This window comes from Pseudorca crassidens, chromosome 1 (genome assembly GCF_039906515.1).
Source record: "Pseudorca crassidens isolate mPseCra1 chromosome 1, mPseCra1.hap1, whole genome shotgun sequence".
Classification (NCBI taxonomy): domain Eukaryota; kingdom Metazoa; phylum Chordata; class Mammalia; order Artiodactyla; family Delphinidae; genus Pseudorca; species Pseudorca crassidens.
Window position 1 is genome coordinate 75,846,270 of NC_090296.1, and position 22,631 is coordinate 75,868,900.

The 22,631-nt window shown below is 40.8% G+C and overlaps 1 long non-coding RNA gene across 1 annotated transcript in view; it reads left to right on the forward strand.

The window, feature by feature from the left end:
- Nucleotides 1-22,631, forward strand: part of LOC137226362 (uncharacterized) — a 684,033-nt gene that overhangs the window by 460,116 nt on the left and 201,286 nt on the right. The window contains exon 7 of the long non-coding RNA XR_010944326.1: nt 15,206-15,311. This is a non-coding gene — a long non-coding RNA (uncharacterized lncRNA). The remainder of the gene's footprint in view (nt 1-15,205; nt 15,312-22,631) is intronic.

Consider the following 22,631-nt stretch of genomic DNA (forward strand, 5'->3'; position numbering starts at 1 on the left):
GTATACAACATGGATGACTCTTAGAAAACTGATATTAAGAAAATAATCCAGATAGAAAAAAATCGAAACTATATTATTTTAGTTGTATAATGTTCAAAAATGGGCAAAACCAATCTATCTGTGGGACTGTGGTTTCCTTGGAAGGATGGTAGTGACTAGAAGGGGATAAAACAGGACTTCTGAAGAGCAAAACTACAAGCAAGAAAGAGCAGCAAACCCAGCTTCAGTCTCTGGGAGCTCATGAATTGTTCAAATGAAGCTTCACAAATTCCCTTTTTTAACATCAGGACAGATTTGGGGTTCAGTATGACAAGCATCAACTATAGCAACACAGGTTGCAACAGGGAAGTCATTGAGGTTTGGGGTCTTTCAGGTTTTTCTAATCACGCACCAGAGATCCAACATTAGTTGACTGCCATTTTCCAATCAGATATATCCCATGTCCATAAATTCTAGTTTATTTGCAATGAATAATCTAGAAATAGCCTGGATGTCCTGCTAAGGTCATTCTGGATAAGAACTTAGTATGGAACAACTCCTAAAAACTCCTCTTTACTTTTCGAGTATAAATGAGAATACTGTGTCCACAAAGAGGTCACCTCAGGAAACCCCAGAGGCCTCAGGTGACCTCAGAGGAGGCAGAAAACAAGTTACAGGCACACTGTTAATGCATTCCTTCCCAGATGGCATTTACTTATTTATTGGCTAAATAATCTGATGGAGATATTAGAAATATTAGAGTTATGTGACAATCAAGAAAATTTAAAAAGGCGATTATGATTAGCCAGCTCATTGATTAAGGAGACGGGATATGATCTGGGGGATGTTAGGGATCAAGTAGAGACTAGTGACCGTGATTTTACAACGGCTCCAGTTTGAGCTGGTATGCATGTTATCCAAAACATTTTAGAAGATTTCTCAGACTTTCAGAGTACAAATAGATTGAAATAATTGTTAAACAAGATAGGTCATTGATTATTTTCGGTCTGGTGTTTTTAAAAATTTTTGCTAACTTTTGGGAATCCTCCTTTGAGTACCTCTCGCCAATACCGCTTCCTGCACCAGATTCTAAGATACATTTTTCCTGCTTCAAATCTTGGATTTATTCCCTTGTAAACTACTTACATCTATTTTCTTCATTAAAAGTTGTCTCTGAAAGACTTTGCTTACTTCCAATACGTTTTACGAAATTTAACTGTTTAGTTAATTACTTCATGGCTTGGCTACATACGTCTATCATGTTCTCTCTCACTCTCTCACTCTCTCTCTCTCTCTCTCTCTCTCCCCTTTTCCCCGACACACACACACACACACACACACACACACACACACACACACTTATGCTTTCTTTTCTGGAAAGTTGTTCTGTATTGCGATCATTGTTTTTTGTATAGTAGGGATAGAAAATCCTTACACAAGGAAGAATATCTTTCTTTTTGGAATTCCAGTTGAAAACATATCCACCAGGTTAATTGCCACCTAATATCACCACACAATAGCACAGAGACATTACTCTTTCAGATGTTATATTACAGCTACTTTGAACATATGTGGTACAGAATTGCCTGAAATTGAGGCCATCTGGAGTCATTAGGAGCTAAACTGTAAAGCAAAGCCTTGATGTAAGAGAATTTTCTGTAACAGGTAGAATATGAGTGTTAAGTAGTTGTAGAGTGAAAATGTGCTATACTCCAGGGTCACAGAAACGATCAGGGAGCCCATACCAGAAAGACTAAAGGTAAATTCCTCTTCACCTCCTGGGAATTGTCAAGGAAATCATCAAATACCCGTGTGTTCATTCCAGCATTATTTGTTACTGTGAGTAAAACAATCTAAAAAACTAGTAAGACGGAATTTGCCAAAAAAGTATTATAAAATCATACATTGGGGGCTTCCCTGGTGGCGCAGTGGTTGAGAATCTGCCTGCTAATGCAGGGGACACGGGTTCGAGCCCTGGTCTGGGAGGATCCCACATGCCGCGGAGCAACTAGGCCCGTGAGCCACAACTACTGAGCCTGCGCGTCTGGAGCCTGTGCTCCGCAACAGGAGAGGCCGTGATTGTGAGAGGCCCGCGTACCACAATGAAGAGTGGCCCCCGCTTGCCACAACTGGAGAAAGCCCTCGCACAGAAACGAAGACCCAACACAGCAAAAATAAATACATTAATTAATAAACTCCTACCCCCAACATCTTCTTAAAAAAAATCATACACTGGAATATCGCCATGAGAATGTGTGATTTTGATGTGTAAGTAATACTGGGCAAATAATAATTTCACAATATACTGTTGGGTAAAAACGCAGAATGGAAAACATCCTATAAGATGTGATTCTGTAGCAGAGTTTTTCCTGACTAGTAGAATTTTTGAGTTGTTCTGTTTTGTTTTGAGTATTACTTCTTTGGATATTCTAATTTATCTGCATTAAACTTGCATATAGAGAATGTGATCAGGTATGGGGCTGGTCCTGAGCAAACTGAAGAGCTTCATTCCTCCTTGGTGTCAAGACTTGTGGTGACATTTATTCTGTGTCCATCATTCCAAGTCATTCATGGCACAGCATGAGACAATGGGACAGGGAGAGTCCAAGAAGTGCCATTTAACAGATACTTCAGATCTAACATAATGACAAGACTTAGTCAGCAATGCATGAATATTTGTGCAGTGAACCTAAAAGTCTAACAATTCAGGTGCAGATTTGGCCAAATATTACTGAATTTTTTTAAACCAAATCACTTGCTTTAATATAATCTCCATAAAAAAGTTTTAAATATTTTTTTGGCAAATGATCTACTTCAAGATGAAGAATTGAAGATAAAGATGCTTTTGATGAATGACACTTTTAGATATGTTCTCTGAACCAGAGAGATAGCATTTTCCTTAGAGTGAGGTTTCCACTTCTAACTCCCCTGCCTCGCTGACACGGCCGCTGCCTTCTCCTGCCCTTACCGAGAATCTCACTAAGGTTTTCATAGCTGGGGGACACCTCACGTTGAGATCTGAGGTTTCTGTGGGGTTCCCACAGGGACCTGCATCACTGTGGTCTCTCAGAGCACAGAAATACGCCGCTGAGTCCTCAAGCTGCAAGGCTGTGATGGTAAGGCTGATGGAACTGGACGTTTTCTGGAAGTTCAAAAACTACCGACCCTCTGTTGTATTCACTCATTGTAAGACTCCTGATGAATAAGGAAAATCATTTCCCCACTTGGTGTTTGTTTGTACCAGAATAAATAATAACTGTAACTACTAGCTTCATACACACAATCCAAGGTTACATCTTCCTTCTCCATCATAGAAACTTCTGGCTGGTCTTGAGTTACTTTCTGGGCTGTGATGGATCCTGGGTAGAAGAAAAAATTTTGTATATATAATATATATGGAGAGAGACAGACAGAGAGACAGAAAGAATTAGCCCCGAGGGCTGCAAGGGACAAACATAGGACTAAGACTTCTAATTCCTCTACTCAACTCTCCTACACACCACCAGAAAATAATAACCTGCCCTACCCCCAAACATGGGAGCTGAGTGGAGCTGAGTCTGTTTGTGGCCATCCTTACCAGCCTTACCAAGGCGGATGGAGGCTATGACAGCTCTCACCATGCCAGGGAACCCCATATTGGAAGCTGTTCCTCTGAGTGAAATGTGCTGTGTTCTGTCTCAAATTCAGGTCTAAATGGCTGCCCTGTGCCTGACAGGGCACGTGCACAAGTACTGAAGTGTGAGATGCTTCTGCACCAGAACAGGAAATGTAATTTGCTGCTATCAGTTTGCCTGTGGCACGTCATGGCTTGTTGACCTGGTTGGTGAATCTAACCTGCCTATTTAGACTTTATTGTAATTAAGTTGACAACAATTATATCAGTGCTGCAGCCGTTTGCCATATGCAGCCAATGCATCTAGGATAGACATAAGTTTTATGAGCAATACAATTTGTTATGATTATGGTGACTTCTGAGAACAAATAGTCATCCATGTTTTTGTATGGCTTTTTTTTTTTTTTTGGCCTGCAGCCAAACTCTACAGTGAAATAAGCTCACAGATTCTTCTTCCAGACAGGAAGATCAAACTATTTACCCTCAGTCATCATAACTTTTCTTCCTTCACTCCAAGGCATTGGTTCCTGGGGAAATTTACATTGGATAAAGTTCCTTGTCTACTTAATGCTATCACACAGCAAGTTTCCTGGTGGACAAAATTTGTCCAGCTGTACGTGTCTAATGCCAATCAATAATCAGTCTGTGCTAGAAAAACCTTGCTCTCAAGTATCCCATCTTATAGTCAAAATGAAGGCAAAATCACCAGACCATGCATTCCTAGTTCCTTATATCAAAAATGTAGCCATTCAAAAATCACAAATGCCTTTTCATCCCACTGCTGTAGCAGCTCTGGCTCATTTCACTGAGAGCAGCGCCTCAACAGCGTTACGTCTCAGCCGCGTGAAAATTTGTGTATGATTTGCTTGGCATCCCTGTGCTGATTTATGATTGTGATTCAGCTGATGCAGCTTTTAGTCATCTATTCCTTTTCTCTTCCCTAAATGAATATATTAATATCGTGACATCTAAAATCCATCTTACATTAAGAGAAAATAGATGTTTTTGAAAGTCAGTCTAGAGAAGGGAGGAGTCTTTCTGGCTGAACAGGGACACTTCTGGGGATCATAGCTTGGGTCTTCTTTAAGACTGACATCCACCCTATTCTCCCTGATGAACAAGTCCCAACCTCCTCGGTTTCTAGGAATTAGATCTGAGCTTGATTCCTTTTCCTGAAAAGCTCTAAATAAACTAAACACTGCCCAAGGAGAGAATATACCTCTTCCTCCCAAGGCTGCTCACTTCAGCCCTCCTGCTCCCCTTGGGTTTGTGTTCAGCTCCCCCTGCAGCCCCTCTCACCGTGTCACTCAGAACACAGTAGTACACAGCCGAGTCTGATGCTTGCATTGAGGTTTTCTGCAGGTGGAAGGAGCTGTCACTTGTAACAAGAGTGGCCTGAAAACCTTGATGCTCTGCCCTCCGGTTTGCCTTCGAGCCCTTCAGGAGGAGTTGAAGAGCTTTGTTGAGATACTGGACGTACCAGAAAAGATAGGGATCTGAAGCAGAGGTCTGGTAAGTGCAGTGCAGGGTCCTAGGTGCCCCCTCTGAGACAGTCACTGGGCCTTCTGTCTGGTTCACTGAGTCTCCATTGGTCCCTCCTACAAGAGAATCACTTTTTTATGTTATAAATGGACAGAAGGAGAGTTTTCAGCCAGAGAAGAAAACTAAAAGTTACCTATAATTATAGGAAAATGAAAAATCATGAACATTTAAGATAAAATGTTACTTACTGAATATTAAGAAGATCACAAGAACAGAGTGAGTGGCAGAAAACATGTTGGCAACGGTCCTTGCTCCCTAGAATACACCAAATCTAATGGGGCTAGTTTGCAGCTGAATATTATAGAAACTCCTCACTTAGAAACTGAGAGCCCCTTTCTGCACAGCAACAGTAATCTGTCTTGTGGCTACAAAGTAAACAAGTCAAACCAGCACCTGAATAAAAAGAGGAACCACATTTGTAGGAAACCCCGCCCTCTGGTGTTCATCCTGAAAATTGCACCACAGCTATATCTGACCTCTTTCTCCTGATAAAATATTAATAGCTTGAGGCATAGGTAAAGGAGAATGGGACAGGACTCAGAAGAGAGCTGTAAACACGAGCATGCTTAGGGAAATATTCAGTTGTTGCTTCCATCATTTTCTGCATGGTACAAGTATCTCTAGCTACCCAAATAATCCCAGGCAGAATTTTTAACTGGAATAGTCAGAGGTCTCTTTCCTACATATGTCTCCATGACTCCCATGGGTAAGAGAGGGATTCATCTGCCTAGAAAGTGCTCCCTAATCTCCCCAAATCCTTTGCCTGAATTACTATTCATCCCCAAGACTCATTCAGCATGCCACAGAGGAAACATTACCTAAGGCAGGTCTCAAATAATGTGTGGTTGGTTGAAAACGATTTTATCCTTATCCATCATGAAATGACATATTTGTAAAATACAATAAAAACAAATTACTGTTAACTTCTTCACTGATAAAGGTAGAGTTGACCTTCCTTCCAACTGGACAACTGGACAAACTATATGAAACAACTTTTGGACATTGGACTACAGGTAGCACAGAGATAAGGAAAACAGATGAGGTGAGCCCGACCATTGCCCAGCTTACTTCATGGAGGCAGCTTCTCGGCACCAGTGCGGGAGGGATTTACCAAAAATAGCCCAGCTGTCTCACTGTGAGATTGAGACGGAATAGGAGATTGGGGATCTTGAAGCACCTAGAATTTGTGGACCAGTGTACCACAGAGGAGGGACGTGTACAAAAAGAGAGAGAGAGAGATAATGACAGGGGGGGTCACTGTGAATCCTGTGCGGAGTACTAATCTGCAACAAAAGAGAGAAAACTCATCGGGTTTGGTAAACCACCCTGAAAAGGCCTCCTTTGGGCCCATGAACCGTACTTAGATAACAGCAGCCTTACACCTTTAGCCTTATGAGGGATAGGTGACCTTACTTAGGTGTCTTGGTTCTTGAAACACCTTCTTTTATTTTATTTTTTATACAGCAGGTTCTTATTAGGTATCTATTTTATACATATTAATATATATATGTCAGTCCCAATCTCCCAATTCATCCCACCACCATCCCCTCCCACCCCGCTTTCCCTGGTTGGTGTCCATATATTTGTTCTCTACATCGTGTCTCTATTCCTGCCTTGGAAACCGGTTCATCTGTACCGTTTTTCTAGATCCCACATATATGCGTTAATATATGATATTTGTTTTTCTCTTTCTGACTTACTTCACTCTGTATGACAGTCTCTAGGTCCTTACACGTCTCTACAAATAACCCAATTTCGTTCCTCTTTATGGCTGAGTAATATTCCATTGTATATATGTGCCACATCTTCTTTATCCATTCGTCTGTCAATGGGCATTTAGGTTCCTTTCATGACCTGGCTTTTGTAAACAGTGCTGCAATGAACATTGGGGTGCATGTGTATTTTTGAATTATGGGTTTCTTTGCGTATATGCCCAGTAGTGGGATTGCTGGGTTGTATGGTAGTTCTACTTTTAGTTTTTAAGGAAACTCCATACTGTTCTCCATGGTGGCTGTATCAATTTACATTCCCACCAACAGTGTAAGAGGGTTCTCTTTTCTCCACACCCTGTCCAGAATTTGTTGTTGTAGATTTTCTGATAATGCCCATTCTAACCAGTGTGAGGTGATACCTCATTGTAGTTTTGATTTGCATTTCTCTAATAATTAGTGATGTTGAGCAGCTTTTCATGTGCTTCTTGTCCATCAGCATGTCTTCTTTTTAGAAATGACTATTTAGGTCTTTTGCCCATTTTTGGATTGGGTTGCTTGTTTTTTTAATATTGAACTACATGAGCTGTTTATATATTTTTTAGATTAATCCTTTGTTGATTCATTTGCAAATATTTTCTCCCATTCTGAGGGTTATGTTTTCATCTTGTTCATAGTTTCCTTTGCTGTGTAAAAGCTTTTAAGTTTCATTAGGTCCCATTTGTTTATTTTTGTTTTTATTTCCATTACTCTAGGAGGTGAGTCAAAAAAGATCTTGCTGTTGTTTATGTCAAAGAGTGTTCTTCCTATGTTTTCCTCTAAGAGTTTTATATTGTCTGGTCTTACATTTAGGTCTTTAATCCATTTTGAGTTCATTTTTGTGTATGGTGTTAGGGAATGTTCTAATTTCATTCTTTTACATGTAGCTGTCCAGTTTTCCCAGCACCACTTATTGAAGAGACTGTCTTTTCTCCAATGTATATCCTTGCCTCCTTTGTCATAGATTAGTTGACCATAGATGCATGGGTTTATCTCTGGGCTTTCTATACTGTTCCATTAATGTATATTTCTGTTTTTGTGCCAGTACCATACTGTCTTGATTACTGTAGCTTCGTAGTATAGTCTGAAGTAAGGGAGCCTGAATCCTCCAGCACCATTTTTCTTTCTCAAGATTGCTTTGACTATTCAGGGTTTTCTGTGTTTCTATACAAATTGTGAAATTTTTTGTTCTAGTTCTGTGAAAAATGCCATTGGTAGTTTGATAGGGATTGCACTGAATCTGTAGATTCGGTGCAATCCCTATCAAGCTTTGGGTAGTATAGTCATTTTCACAATATTGATTTTTCCAATCCAAGAACATGGTATATATCTCCGTTTGTTTGTGTCATCATTGATTTTTTCATCAGTATCTTATAGTTTTCTGAGTACAGGTCTTTTGTCTCCTTAGGTAGGTTTGTTCCTAAGTGTCTTATTCTTTTTGATGTGATGTTAAATGGGATTGTTTCCTTAATATCTCTTTCTGATCTTTTGCTGTTAATGTGTAGGAATGCAAGACATTTCTATGCATTAATTTTGTATCCTGCAACTAAACCAAATTCACTGATTAGCTCCAGTAGTTTTCTGGTGACATCTTTAAGATTATCTATGTATAGTAGCATGTCATCTGCAAACAGTGACAGATTTACTTCTTCTTTTCCAATTTGGATTCCATTTATTTCTTTTTCTTCTCTGATCTCAGTGGCTGGGACTTCCAAAACTATGTTGAATAAAAGTGGCAAGACTGGACATCCTTGTTTTGTTCCTGATCTTAGAGGAAATGCTTTCAGTTTTTCACCATTGAGAGTGATGTTTGCTGTGGGTTTGTCGTATATGGCCTTTATGATGTTGAGGTATGTTCCCTCTGTACCCACTTTCTGGAGAGTTTTTATCATAAATTAGTGTTGAATTTTGTCAAAAGCTTTTTCTGCATCTATTGAGAGGATCATATGGTTTTTATTCTTCAATTTATTAATATGGTGTATCACACTGATTGATTTGTGTATATTGAGAATACTTGCATCCCTGGGATAAATCCCACTTGATCATGGTGTATGATCCTTTTAATGTATTGTTGGATTCTGTTTGCTGGTATTTTGTTGAGGATTTTTGCATCTATATTCATCAGTGATGTTGGTCTGTAATTTTCATTTTTGTAGTATCTCTGTCTGGTTTTGGTATGAGCGTGATGGTGGCCTTGTAGAAGGAGTTTTGGAGTGTTCCTTCCTCTGCAATTTTTTGGAAGAGTTTGAGAAGGATGGGTGTTAGCTCTTCTCTAAATGTTTGATAGAATTCACCTGTGAAGCCATCTGGTCCTGGACTTTTGTTTCTTGGAAGATTTTTAGTCACAGTTTCAATTTCATTATTTGTGATTGGTCTGTTTATATTTTCTGTTTCTTCCTGGCTGACTCTTATGATGCCTTGTATTTCTGGGGTGTCCATTGTAACTTCTCCTTTTTCATTTCTAATTTTATTGATTTGAGTCCTCTCCCTCTTTTTCTTGATGAGTCTGGCTAAATGTTTATCTATTTTGTTTATCTTCTCAAAGATCCAGCTTTTAGTTTTATTGATCTTTGCTACTTTTTTCTTTGTTTCTATTTCATTTATTTCCTCTCTGATCTTTATGATTTCCTTCCTTCTACCAACTTTGGGTTTTGTTTGTTCTTTCTCTCGTTCCTTTAGGTGTAAGGTTAAACTGTTTATTTGAGATGTTTCTTGTTTCTTGAGGTAGGATTCTATTGCTATAAACTTCCCTCTTAGAACTGCGTTTGCTTCATCCCATAGGTTTTGGATCATTGTGTTTTCATTGTCACTTGTTTCTTGGTATTTTTTCATTTCTTCTTTGATTTCTGCAGTGATCTCTTGGTTAATTAGTCACTTATTGTTTAACCTCCATCTGTTTGTGTTTTTTTACGTTTTATTCCCTGTAATTTGTCTCTAATCTCAAAGCGTTGTGGTCAGAAAAGATGCTTGATATAATTTTAATTTTCTTAAATTTACTGAGGCTTAATTTGTGACCCAAGATGTGGTCTGTCCTGGAGAGTGTTCCGTGTGCACTTGAGAAGAAAGTGTAATCTGCTGTTTTAGATGAAACGTCCTGTAAATATCAATTAAATCTACCTGGTCTATTGTGTCATTTAAAGCTTGTGTTTCCTTATTAATTTTATGTCTGGATGATCTGTCTATTGGTGTAAGTGAGGTGTTAAAGTCCCCCACTATTATTGTGTTACTGTCGATTTCCTCTTTTATTGCTGTTAGCATTTGCCTTATGTATTGAGGTTCTCCTATCTTGGGTGCATATATATTTATAATTGTTATATCTTCTTCTTGCATTGATCCCTTGATCACTATGTAGTGTCTTTTGTCTCTTGTAACATTCTTTATTCTGAGATCTATTTATCTGATATGAGTATTGCTACTCAACTTTCTCTTGATTTCCATTTGCATGGAATAACTTTTTCCATCCCCTCACTTTCAGTCTGTATGTATGTCTAGGTCTGAAGTGGGTCTCTTGTAGACAGCATATATATGGGTCTTGTTTTTGTATCCATTCAGCGAGCTTGTGTCTTTTGGTTGGGGCATTTAATCCATTCACATTTAAGGTAATTACGGATATGTATGTCCCTATTACCATATTCTTAATTGTTGTGGGTTTGTTTTTGTAGGTCCTTTTCTTCTCTTGTGTTTCCCACTTAGAGAAGTTCCTTTAGCATTTGTTTTAGAGCTGGATTGGTGGTGCTGAGTTCTCTTAGCTTTTGCTTGTCTGTAAAACTTTTGATTTCTCCATCAAATCGGAATGAGATCTTTGCTGGATAGAGTAATCTTGGTTTTAGGTTCTTCCCTTTCATCACTTTAAATATATTGTGCCTCTCCCTTCTGGCTTATAGAGTTTCTGCTGAGAAGTCAGCTGTTAACCTTACAGGAGTTCTCTTGTATGATATTTGTTGTTTTTTCCTTGTGTGCTTTTCATAATTTTCCTTTGTCTTTAATTTTTGTCTCTTTGATTACTATGTGTCTCAGTGTGTTTCTCGTTGGGTTTATCATGCCTGGGACTCTCTGTGCTTCCTGGACTTGGATGGCTAGTTCCTTTCCCATGTTAGGGAAGTTTTCGACTATATTCTCTTCAAATATTTTCTTGGCTCCTTTCTCTCTCTCTTCTCCTTCTGGGACCACTATAATGCGAATGTTGGTGAGTTTAATGTTGTCCCAGAGGTCTCTTAGGCTGTCTTTATTTCTTTTCATTCTTCTTTTGTTTTTCTGTTCCATGGCAGTGAATTCCACCATTCTGTCTTCCAGGTCACTTATCCATTCTTCTGCCTCAGTTATTCTGCTATTGATTCCTTCTAGTGTATTTTTCATTTCAGTTATTGTATTTTTCAACTCTGTTTGCTTGTTCTTGAATTCTTCTCGGTGTTTGTTCTTTAATTCTTCTAGGTCTTTGTTAAGCATTGCTTGCATCTGCTCAGTCTTTGCCTCCATTCTTTATCTAAGGTCCTGGATCACTATCATTATTCTGAATTCTTTTTCTGGAAGGTTGCCTATCTCCACTTCATTTAGTTGTTTTGAAACACCTTCTTTTCACTTCTTCTCACATTCTTGTTTTAATTCAAATATGTAATTTATTAAGAAAATAGAGTTTTGATACTTAATAGTATTAGCCAAACTCTCTTCATTCCAGAGGCACATGTGTGGTATTTATCTGTGTCCTGTTTCTTTGTTATTAGGGATTCAGGAATCTCAATGTAAAGAACTGTTTGCTCAGTGTCGTCAGCTTGTTTGTCTAGTTTCTTGTGCAATTATTTGTGCTAGTGAAGTGAACACAGCAGAAGATTTGACAGGGTCATTTCATAGCTTATTCTTTCCCTAGGATTGGGTGTACTTTTTGCAAAGTATGACTGTATTTATAGCAAGAAGTCAAAACATTGTTACTTGCTCACATCAACCATTTTAAGGCATGGGGACTTTGTTTCTGCAGACAGCTGTGATGTTGCCTTACACAGGCTCTCAGGGCAGTGCTGTCAGTCTAGTAACAATGACTATGACTAAGTCAGTTGAACACAAGAATCGTCTTCAAATGATACATATTCACCTACATAGATTTTCTCACCAGTTTAAATGATCTATTTTTTTAGCTCTTACTAAAATTAGGGTCTTGAGTAGAGTTATCCTGCTGGCAAGACTCTCTGGCTCAGCGGACCACCTAGGTACTCTTACATTATTGTGCGTGTTCAGGAATCCCTAGGCTCAAGCATTCATTCTGGAAATTTACAGAGTTGTCTACAATGTGTAAACCAAAACCAGACACGATTCCTATGTCAAATTGCTTTCAGTTGAGTGAGGAGCAGGTAAGAAAAACAAATCTTATGCCCTGCCTGTACTCCCATTAGCCTGGACCCAGCCATGTGGAATGAGGGCTCAGACTGGAAGTAGAGAGCTGATGCAGTTATTACCAGGGAAATAAAACCTGCTTGAATACTTTATTTCCTCTATTTAGATTTATTTTTGTTCTTTTATCTCCCTCTCCATTTCTTTGGCCTGTTTATCCTGATGTTTAACTCCCAATGCTCAGGTGTCCAACACCCAGTGTGCAGGACTCCAGAATGTTAGGGAAGAAGGCAGTGTTTACCTTCAGGTGGGTGTCCAGACATCCACCCTGTTAGGTGAGGACAGTGACTACATCCTCCAGTACCATTAAAACTATGATAACTGTTAAATTCTCCATTATGCAGTATGCAGAAAGCAAACAGCATGGCTGGCTGAGAAGCAGCAAAAGGTTTTGTTAGGAGTTACATAAAAGTTGACAGAACTATTCCTCTAGTTTCTTGATCCTTTGGTGGAATCGTCAAGAAAATCTTGGCTCAGGTGTTATGCAAGACAAACTGCCCTGCAAGATCCCTGTATAGCACAGGGAACTATACTCAATATCTTGAAATAACCTATAATGGAAAAGAATCTGAATAAGAATAGATACGTATGTATAACTGAATCACTTTGCTGTACACCTGAAACTAACACAACACTGTAAATCAACTATACTTCAGTAAAAATGTTTTAAATGTTTAAAAAATATTCTTAACACTTTTATCGATTTAAAGAATGGAGATGCTTTTATTTGTAAAGTGCCGTTATTCCATTTGTCTTTCATTTGATAAAATAACATAAAGAACACAAAGGCCTCAAAACTAAGGGGAGTATTCTACGTTGGCAATACAGATGATTAGAAATATGCTTTTATTATATAATTTGTTGCTATCAAACAGAAAACTGCAAATCTAAAAATTCCCATGTAATTCCTACACCCCAGAGGTTGGCAAACAGTTTTTCTGTAAAGGGTCAAATAGTAAATAGTTTAGGTTTTGAAGTCATACAATCTCTGTCGTGACTACTCAACTGTGCTCTTATAACACGAAGCATCCATGATCAATGCATAAATAAATGGACATGGCTGTTTTCCAATAAAACTTTATTTCCAAACACAGGTGGCAGGCTGCTCTGCCCTGTTGGCTGTGCTTTGCCAATCCCTGCTATGCCAAAAGAATGTATCCATAAACTTCCAAAGATTTCTTTTTTTTAATAAATATTATCATATCCTTTTGAGGAGACTTAAAATAAAGAATACATTAATGGATAGAAAAGAAGAAGAAGGAAATTAGATGATCCTAATGCCTAAGATACATTGATGCTGAGTTTTCAAGGGTGAGACACACAGATATGGACGCTACCATTAAGGAACTCACAGAAGTAGTAGTGAAAACAGGTCTTAATCAAATAATCAAAGAAATAAGGGAAAACTGCAAATGTGAAAATGCAGAGGTCTATAATTCTAAAAATGCCCCCTGAGCTTCCTTCAGCTACAGACTCTTGGGCAGATGTATAAGAATGAATAGGCATTTACTATTTTTTTTACTCTGTTGAAGGGAGGAAAAAAATTTAGGAAAAGGAAAATAAGTAAGAAATCACCTACAGTTGCTATGAAGGGGTCATATAGTAGGAAAAAGGTACTTTTAAGAAACTTAAGGACTTCCCTGGTGGTGCGGTGGTTAAGAATCCTCCTGCCAATGAATGGGGACATGGGTTCAAGCCCTGGTCCAGGAAGATCCCACATGCCATGGAGCAACTAAGCCTGTGCACCACAACTACTGAGCCTGCACTCTAGAGCCCATGAGCCACAACTACTGAGCCCACGTGCCACAACTACTGAGCCTGCGTGCCACAGCTACTGAAGCCCGTGCACCTAGAGCACGTGCTCTGCCACAATAGAAGCCACCGCAATGAGAAGCCCGCGAACTGCAACAAGGAGTAGCCCCCACTCACCACAACTAGAGAAAACCCGCACGCAGGAACAAAGACCCAACGCAGCCCAAAATTAATTAATTAATTTTAAAAAAAGAAACTTAAATAATACCAGTATTGAAGAGAGAGAGAGACAGAGAGGGAGAGAGATTAGGAGTACATTGTGAAATGAGGTTGGAGAGGTAACAAGATCCTAAGTTATGCAAGGTTTTGTAGGTCATATTAAGAAGTTTTGGGACTTCCCTGGTGGCACGGTGGTTAAGAATCCTCCTGCCAATGCAGGAGACACGGGTTTGAGCCCTGGTCCAGGAAGATCCCACATGCCGTGGAGCCGCTAAGCCTGTGCACCACAACTAGTGAGGCTGCGCTATAGAGCCTATGAGCCACAACTACTGAGCCCACACACCGTGACTGCTGAAGCCCGTGCACTCTAGGGCCTGTGTACCGCAACTACTGAGCCTGGCATGCGTGCTGCAACTGCTGAAGCCTGTGCACCTAGAGTCCGTGCTCCACAGCAAAAGAAGCCACCACAATGAGAAGCCTGTGCACCGCAACGAAGAGTAGCCCTGGCTTACCACAACTAGAGAAAGCCCGCGTGCAGTAATGAAGACACAATGCAGCCAAAAATAAAATAAATAAAAATTTTAAAAGAAGTTTCTCTTTATTCTAAGAGCAAATGGGGATCCAGGTGATTCACATGCTCAAATCTGCACTCTGACAAGATCATTCTCACTGTGGTACAGAGGACTACATTGAAGAATGATTGGGTGTGTCACATGCTGGGGAGCAAGGGACTAAAATGGATTTTTAATTAGGATGGTGGAGGTGAATTAGTGTGTGGGGTTTGTGACATCTTCTGGAGACCTTTAGGAAGCAAAGTCAACAGAACTGGGAGATAGACTGGATATAGTATTTCAAAAATGAATAACTATGAAACACAACCCCCATGAGTCTTAATATACCCTACGTTGAGGATAGCAGAAATTGCTATTTGCCTAAAGAATGCCCATTCTCTCCTATTTCTTACTAATAGAACCACAGTTTTGATGTGAGTGACAACATGCTGAGACTGAAAAAATACTGACATCCCAGACTCCTTTGCAGACGGGAGAAAGGTGGGGACATGGAATAACACTCTGGTAAGTGAAATGTAAGTAGCAGCTATTGGGTGGATTTTCTGGAAATGATTGACATGGCCAGCATGTACTCATTTGCCCCTTGACCTTCTCTTTCTTTCTGCCTGGAATGTGTATAAAGTGGATGGATCTCTAGCAGTTTCTGCCAAGTATATAAACAAAAGTGACACTTTAAGAACAAGAGACAGAGAGCTAGAAGGAAACCCCTTGATTTTTTATAACATGATGACGGTAGTATACCAGCCCTGGACTGCATATGATACATATGACAGAGCTTCTTTACGTGAGAGGAAAGTAAACTCCACCTTGTTAAAAACATTATTATTTGAAGTTTTTGTAACTTGAAGCTGACCCAGTTTCTAACTGATATAGAAGATGTTCATTAAAAATACAATGTATCGGGCTTCCCTGGTGGCACAGTGGTTGAGAGTCCGCCTGCCGATGCAGGGGACACAGGTTCGTGCCCCGATCTGGGAAGATCCCACATGACGCGGAGCGGCTGGGCCCGTGAGCCATGGCCGCTGAGCCTGTGCGTCCGGAGCCTGTGCTCCGCAACGGGAGAGGCTACTACAGTGAGAGGCCCGGGTACCGCAAAAAAAAAAAAAAAAAAAAAAAAAATGCAATGCATCAGTGCATCAGAGTCTGATTGAGTAAGTGCCTAATAACCCAGATCTTCAAGGTGCTGTAGGTGATTCTGATATAGGTGATGTTGGTGGTTGAAGCTCTGGAATGTGGGAACCGCAGTCCTACCAACCTTTCGCCTGCCCTCCCCCACCTTTTCCACCAAGCATCACATAAGTACAAATGCACTTTCTCCACAAACACATTTTCAGTAGCATCAAAAATGTATCAAAAAAACTATTCTTACCAGAAGCAAGAATAAAATGGATGGAAAACTGTTATATATGTGATAATAGAAGTATCCACTTTCAAAACACAACATTTTAGGACCTGGTAGCTGAGAACATCTCTCACTTGTATGAGGAAAGCTTATGACTCCCTGATAAATTCCCATCTCTTTAATGGAGAAATTGAAGCTTGGAAATCACACAACTAACAAATGGGAGAATCAGATTCAGATCTTTGTCTCTACTACTCCAAAGATTCAGATCTTTGTATCTATTATTATACAACATTTTCACTTCTCAGCTTTAAAATGAAAAGTTTGGTTGAAAGAGTCCTAAGATCCTTTTTAACTGTACTGTCTGATGAATCTACTGTTAGAATTAGAGAAATGCAAAAATCCTCTCATGCATCTCAAAGCCACCTAAGTCCTGAGGGGGCTGTACATATAACAGATGAGACCTTCTAATACTGACAAGTCCTTCCTCATCCTCCACAAGTGACCGGGTAAAATTAGAGCTTGAAGGGTCTTTAGGCTCATGAGTCCAAATCCTTTGTTTAAAGTGAGGAAACTGAAGGCTGCTACACCGATGGTGTGCTTAAGGACATAGCGCCAGGATGGGCAGAGCTGAAGCTGGTATTTCAGTTTCCCGTTCTAAATCTCATGCCCTTTACCCTAGTCTAACATGCTGCCAAAAACATCAGGAATTTGACAGGCCTCCCTTTCCTGTTGCCAGCTGTTTGTAGACTCTCCTTTGTGGGAAGACATAACCACCAAGTCTACACACTGTTGCGGCTTCTAAGAGGCAGCTCTGGCAGGGTTTGCGTTGGGGCTGCAGTTGCCTGGTGAGCACTGTGTATCCGTAGCACAGAGGTAAGTAGCAGTGTCTGCAGCCTGGGAAGCCGTGATGGACAGGGAACTGCCTTTGATGGAGTTGTCAAGCGTGACTCGCAGTCTTCCACTAAGCTTCTCTCTCTCATTTGAACGTATTAAAATCAGGTGGGCAAAGCCTCTCCTTGAATCCTGTCTGTACCAATGTAAGGTTTCTATAGCAGTTTTATAACTGCAGTTCATGGTGGCATTTTCACCCTCCTGGATGCTCAGGGCCTGAAGATTCTCGTCTCCTTGCTGGCTATTCACCCCTAGGCAGAAACACAAGGCCAGAGGCCAGGAGTCAGTCACTGCATTTTCACTCTCTAGTGTTTGCATTTCCTTCCATAATTTGGGGGTATATTTCCCAGTTAACAAGAAGATTTTGCCCCTCTGTCTTGTGGGCTCGGAACTTTGGTCACCCTCTTCCCATCGCCAAGAGCCCCAACTCACTGGCCAGTTGAAGCCACAGAATCACCAAAGACACGGTCAGGAGTTTCTCCATTCTCCTTCCTTATTGGGATCACAGGAGACTCAGCTCCGGAGCCTGAAATGAAGCCAGGTTCCTCAGTCTAGTTCTTTTTTCTGGGTATATTTATCTAGTCCCTCTGGATCCCAGAGAGAGACTCAGGCTTCTTACTCAGCCAGTCAGAGGAAGCTCAATCCTGTGCTTTCAATACAAACATGTTGATTTCAAACCAAGCAAGTCTGTGGAGAGAGGGTACTCCCATCTTGTGGTGGCAACATCATCCAGCTAATAGAGCCGGCTGTGGAAGGTGAAGTGTTAGAGCTGATACAGAAGAAATTACAAAGCTAGTCTATTCTCTGCCTTTATTACACTCCAGTTCTAGCCTAGAGTAAGAACAGATACAGCTTAATTCATGTAAAAACTCAATTAAGAAAGAATATTGATGCCTGGTATTTACAGAATACCTCTGAGGAGCAGAAACTGTTAGGTTTCTTACAATCACTTCTGGTATTTTATATATGAGCTTTCTTTTCTTTTTTCTAATTTGCCTAATGCTGGAATGAGATTGTATATAAGTCAGGGTTCTTACTGGTGAGTAACAGAAGCTGACTCTGGCTGAATTAAGTAAAAAAGGAATAAGTTAATTAATATTGGGTTTGCCTCAGCATCTCCAATAGTGTCAAATAACTGGAGTCAAAAGCTATCGAGGGCTTCCCTGGTGGCGCAGTGGTTGAGAGTCCACCTGCCGATGTAGGGGACACGGGTTTGTGCCCCGGTCCAGGAGGATCCCACATGCTGTGGAGCGGCTGGACCCACGAGCCATGGCCACTGAGCCTGCGCATCCGGAGCCTGTGCTCTGCTACGGGAGAGGCCACAATAGTGAGAGGCCCGTGTACCGCAAAAAAAAAAAAAAGCTATTGAGTCAGTCTACCAAACATTTAAGGAAGAGTTAACACTGATCCTTCTTAAACTGTTCCAAAACATTGCAGAGGAAAGAACATCTCAGTGCTATCTGCTTCATCACTTTGGTCTTATGATCCAGCAGATCCAAAAATGATGCCTGGAGTTTCCATGGCAAATAGGATGGAGACATGGGAAACACCAACAGGAAAATTGCAGCATAGTCCACTAGTATTGGGGGCCAGAGGGAATATATGCCCTTTTCTTTAAATATTGATTCTCCTTTTAGGAAACAGCTTCTGACTTGCTAATTGACCATGGCAAAGTCTGAATATCTAACTTAGGTAAAAACTAACTTAGTGACCATGCAGCCTGAACTTCCATCATGAACCAAGTGTTGTCCAACTACATACCTGCACTGTTGATCATGCCCAGCAGCAATCTATCATCAAGTGGAAATGATATATAACAGACGGGGTTCAGGCATCCCCAGAAGATCCAGGTAAGCTGAATGAGTAAGCACCTCGGATTCCTTTGACACAAACTCTTCTTCTTTTGTATACTCTCCCTTAACCATGTCTATAACCTTCTGGGGAGTTCCTTATAATCAGTTAACTAAGGAACAAGAAAATCAAGCCTATTTTTCATATGGATTTGCACATTATTTTGGTACCACACAAAACTAGCACTGTAGCCCACTGAAGGATGAAGATGAAGGACAATCCCTCCACATCATCAGGTGATACCTTTTGGTTATTCATGTTCTCTACAGTGAGAGATGGCCAGAGGTACTGATCTACAGTGATCTTGGGCAGTTGCTAATGATTTTTCCGGTAAGAGACTTGGAGGGAACAAGATCGGAAGATTAGTGCCAAGGAAATCTAGGAAAGAGGTATCTGGATGGACCTCTCAGAATGGGCACAGACTGTCAAGATAATTATGCACTATGTGGAAACTGGCCAAGGGAAATGGAAGCTCTTAATAATGGACAAAACAATGCACTCTATGGATGTGTCAGCATCTTTCCCCAGCCACCTCGATGCTTGATCAATGATCCCATGAGAAAAGTGGCCTTGCTAGCAGGAATGGAAGATATGCATGAAGTCAAAAACATTGATTTCCCCTTACCAAGCTTGACCTAGCTAATGCTGTTGCTCAGTGACTAATCTGCCAAACTCAGAGACTAATGCTGAGCCCCTGATATAGTGTCATTCCCCAGAGAGACTGCCCAGACACCTGATGACGAGTGGATTGCATTAGACATCTTCCATGATGGAGATGACTGAGATTTGTTCTCGCAGGAGTAGACACAGATACTTGCATATGGATTTGTCTTCCTTGCTCATTGTACTCTGCCAGCATCATCTTTATAAACTCACAGAATGCCTAAGTTCATCAAGGGATTGCCCACAGTATGTCTTCTGAGGAAGAAGCTATTCTCACTGCACAAGATTACAGCAGTGGGCACATGCCCATGGGATTATTTATCTTACCTCATACCCCATCACCCAGAAGTGGCTGGCCTGTTGAAATGTAGAATGGCTTATTGATTCCGTTATAGCACCAGTTGGAAAACAACTCTGTAAAAAGATGGGATTCTGTCTTATATGATGCAATATATGCTTTATAGCAGAGACTATTATATGATGTTTTCTCCCCCATACCCAGAATGCATGAGTCCAGGAATCAAGGAAGTGGCTCTGGGAGTGGACGCTCTCACGATTATTACCAGTAACCCACTAGCAGTATTTTTGCTCCCAATGTTTGTAACTTTGAGCTGTATTGGTTTGGAGGTCTTACTCTCTGAGAGGAGAAAGGCTTTCACCAGGGGACACAGCAATAATTTCACTGAATTGGAAGATAAGACAGCCATGTGGCCAGTTGTGCTACATATGTCTCACAACAGTGAATAGAAAATGAGGTTACTCTACTGACTGGAGTGATTGATACCAATTACCAAGGAGGAATTAGGTAGCTGCTACACAACAGATATAAAGAGGACTATGTCTGGAACCCAGGAGATTTCCTAGGGGAGCCTCTGGGAACTTCCAAGCCTGATACTAAACGTTAATGTTAAATTACAGCAAGCAATAAAAAGACAAGATTTTTGAGTACTCCGACCCTTTGAGAATGAAGATTTGGATCACACCACTAGGGAAGTAACCTAATCCACTGAGGTTATGGCTGAGGGCAGGGAAAATATAAACTGTGTAATAAAAGAAAGAAGCCGTCCATGTCAATTGCAGTATCGTGACCAAATTGGGAATCTAAGAATGTAGTAGTTTTCTGTATTTTCTTTTTGCTCTTTACATGTGTGTTCCTTTGTATACATTGCCATTTTCTTCTTCTTTCTCCTCACCATAATTATTTTATATGCAGATTGTCAGAGATTAACTTTACAATTTAGTCTGTGTATAACAGCATTTTCAGTGAAATTTCCTCTGAATTTTAGAAGTAATTAATACAGCCAGTGATCCGTAGAGACTGCTGGGATTATGGGTCTCCTCATTTGGGGGAAATGATGAGAACGTCTTCACTTGTTCAAAGGACAGCTTTAGCTTGTTCGATAGAAACATAGAGTCATTTCACTGTGTTTGGAAGTTCAAATGTGTATGGAGGGGTGTGTAGGAAAGATCAGAAAGATAAGGCATGCCACTTGTCAATTTATTGCCTTTCAATTACAAATCCACCCTTCATGGATTCAGAGGGTGACTCTGGACATGGACCTTGTAAACATTTCTCCTTCGCCAGCTGGCATGATGTTAAGCTTTGTCAGTAGAGGGAACGGGAAGGACACTGCAGGAAGAAGCAGCATCTCTTCCAGGTCCTGGCATGTTTTCCACACTTCTTTTTTTTTTTGTTTTTGTTTTGCATTGCGCCGGCCACTTACTGCTGTGGCCCCTCCCGCTGAGGAGCACAGGCTTTGGACGCACAGGCCCAGCGGCCATGGCTCACGGGCTCAGCCGCTCCGTGGCACGTGGGACCTTCCTGGACCGGGGCACGAACCCGTGTCCCCTGCATCGGCAGGCGGACTCTCAACCACCGCGCCACCATGGAAGCCCTTCCACACTTCTTGTTCCTACAGTGCTTAGCCATCCTGTGGGACACCAGTGATGCTCACCTCCAGCAACGTTTAATGACAGCCCCACAGGTGGTTTCTTGGAAGGTTTCACAATCACCCAAGCAAATTCACCAGCACTCCCTTGCCAGCTTCCTATAAATTGTGTTGGAACCCTGGGAGGTGTTCTTCTGCCTGTCAACCTTGTTCTCTGGCACCTCAGCAAATTTCCCCATCCAGCAGGCTGCAGCCACACACTCCCCAATGAAGCCCGAGTCGTTGGCTTGTAGGAGAAGGGGGTACAAATGACAACGTGTTAGTTTCCTCGAAACTCTGGCTTAGTCCTAGAGATAACAGCGTCTCCCTACCTATGCTATTCTTATGTTCTTTAGAGTTCTTTTTACTCACTAGTAAATAACTCCCTGTTATTAGTTAATAATTCTTTATATTAAACTTTCCTTGTTCAAATTGCTGTGATGTTTCTCCTGATTGCACTTGATTTGGGTAGTATGGGTCCATGAAGTGCATGAGAGGAAAGGCATTAGCTGTAGAAAGACCAGCAACCACATGTCGGGAAACAGTATCCTCCTTTTCAGGAACTGTGCTTCAGTACGTGGTGATGAGCACACGTGGGGGTGGATGCTACGGCAGAGGAGATAGAGAGGAGGGACTGCACCACTTAAGCCTGGGGAGCCCCTCTGGGCCAAGAAAAGGATTTTTATGCCATTACGTAGTTTTATTTCAAAAGTATTTTTCCATGTACTAATCTATAGAATAAATACACTTACTATTTTAAAAATTAATTTAGGCATTGTAGGTAATGAGAATTTCCTTGAACAAATTTTTGAGATTAATCTATAGCTAACTGACAACTGATGGCAACTGTATCTGAGAGGTAAACTCAGTGTCAGTCTCTAGAGAGAGAATGCCCCACTGTGGCCAAATAGGGAACTTAGAAATATTTTCAGTAACTCTTAAGGGGTTTTTGCTCTGCTTCCTTTGTAAAACCAGTTACTGTGTCCCCCAGAGCACAGTAATACACCGCTGAGTCTTCCTCTTGAGCTGATGGTTTTTTCAGATGGAAGGATGCCTCACCCTTGTTGAGGTCAGCCGTGAAACCTCTGATACTCTCTCTTGAGGTGTGTCTCAGGAGTAACTGGAGGTGTTGTTTGGGGTAGTGTA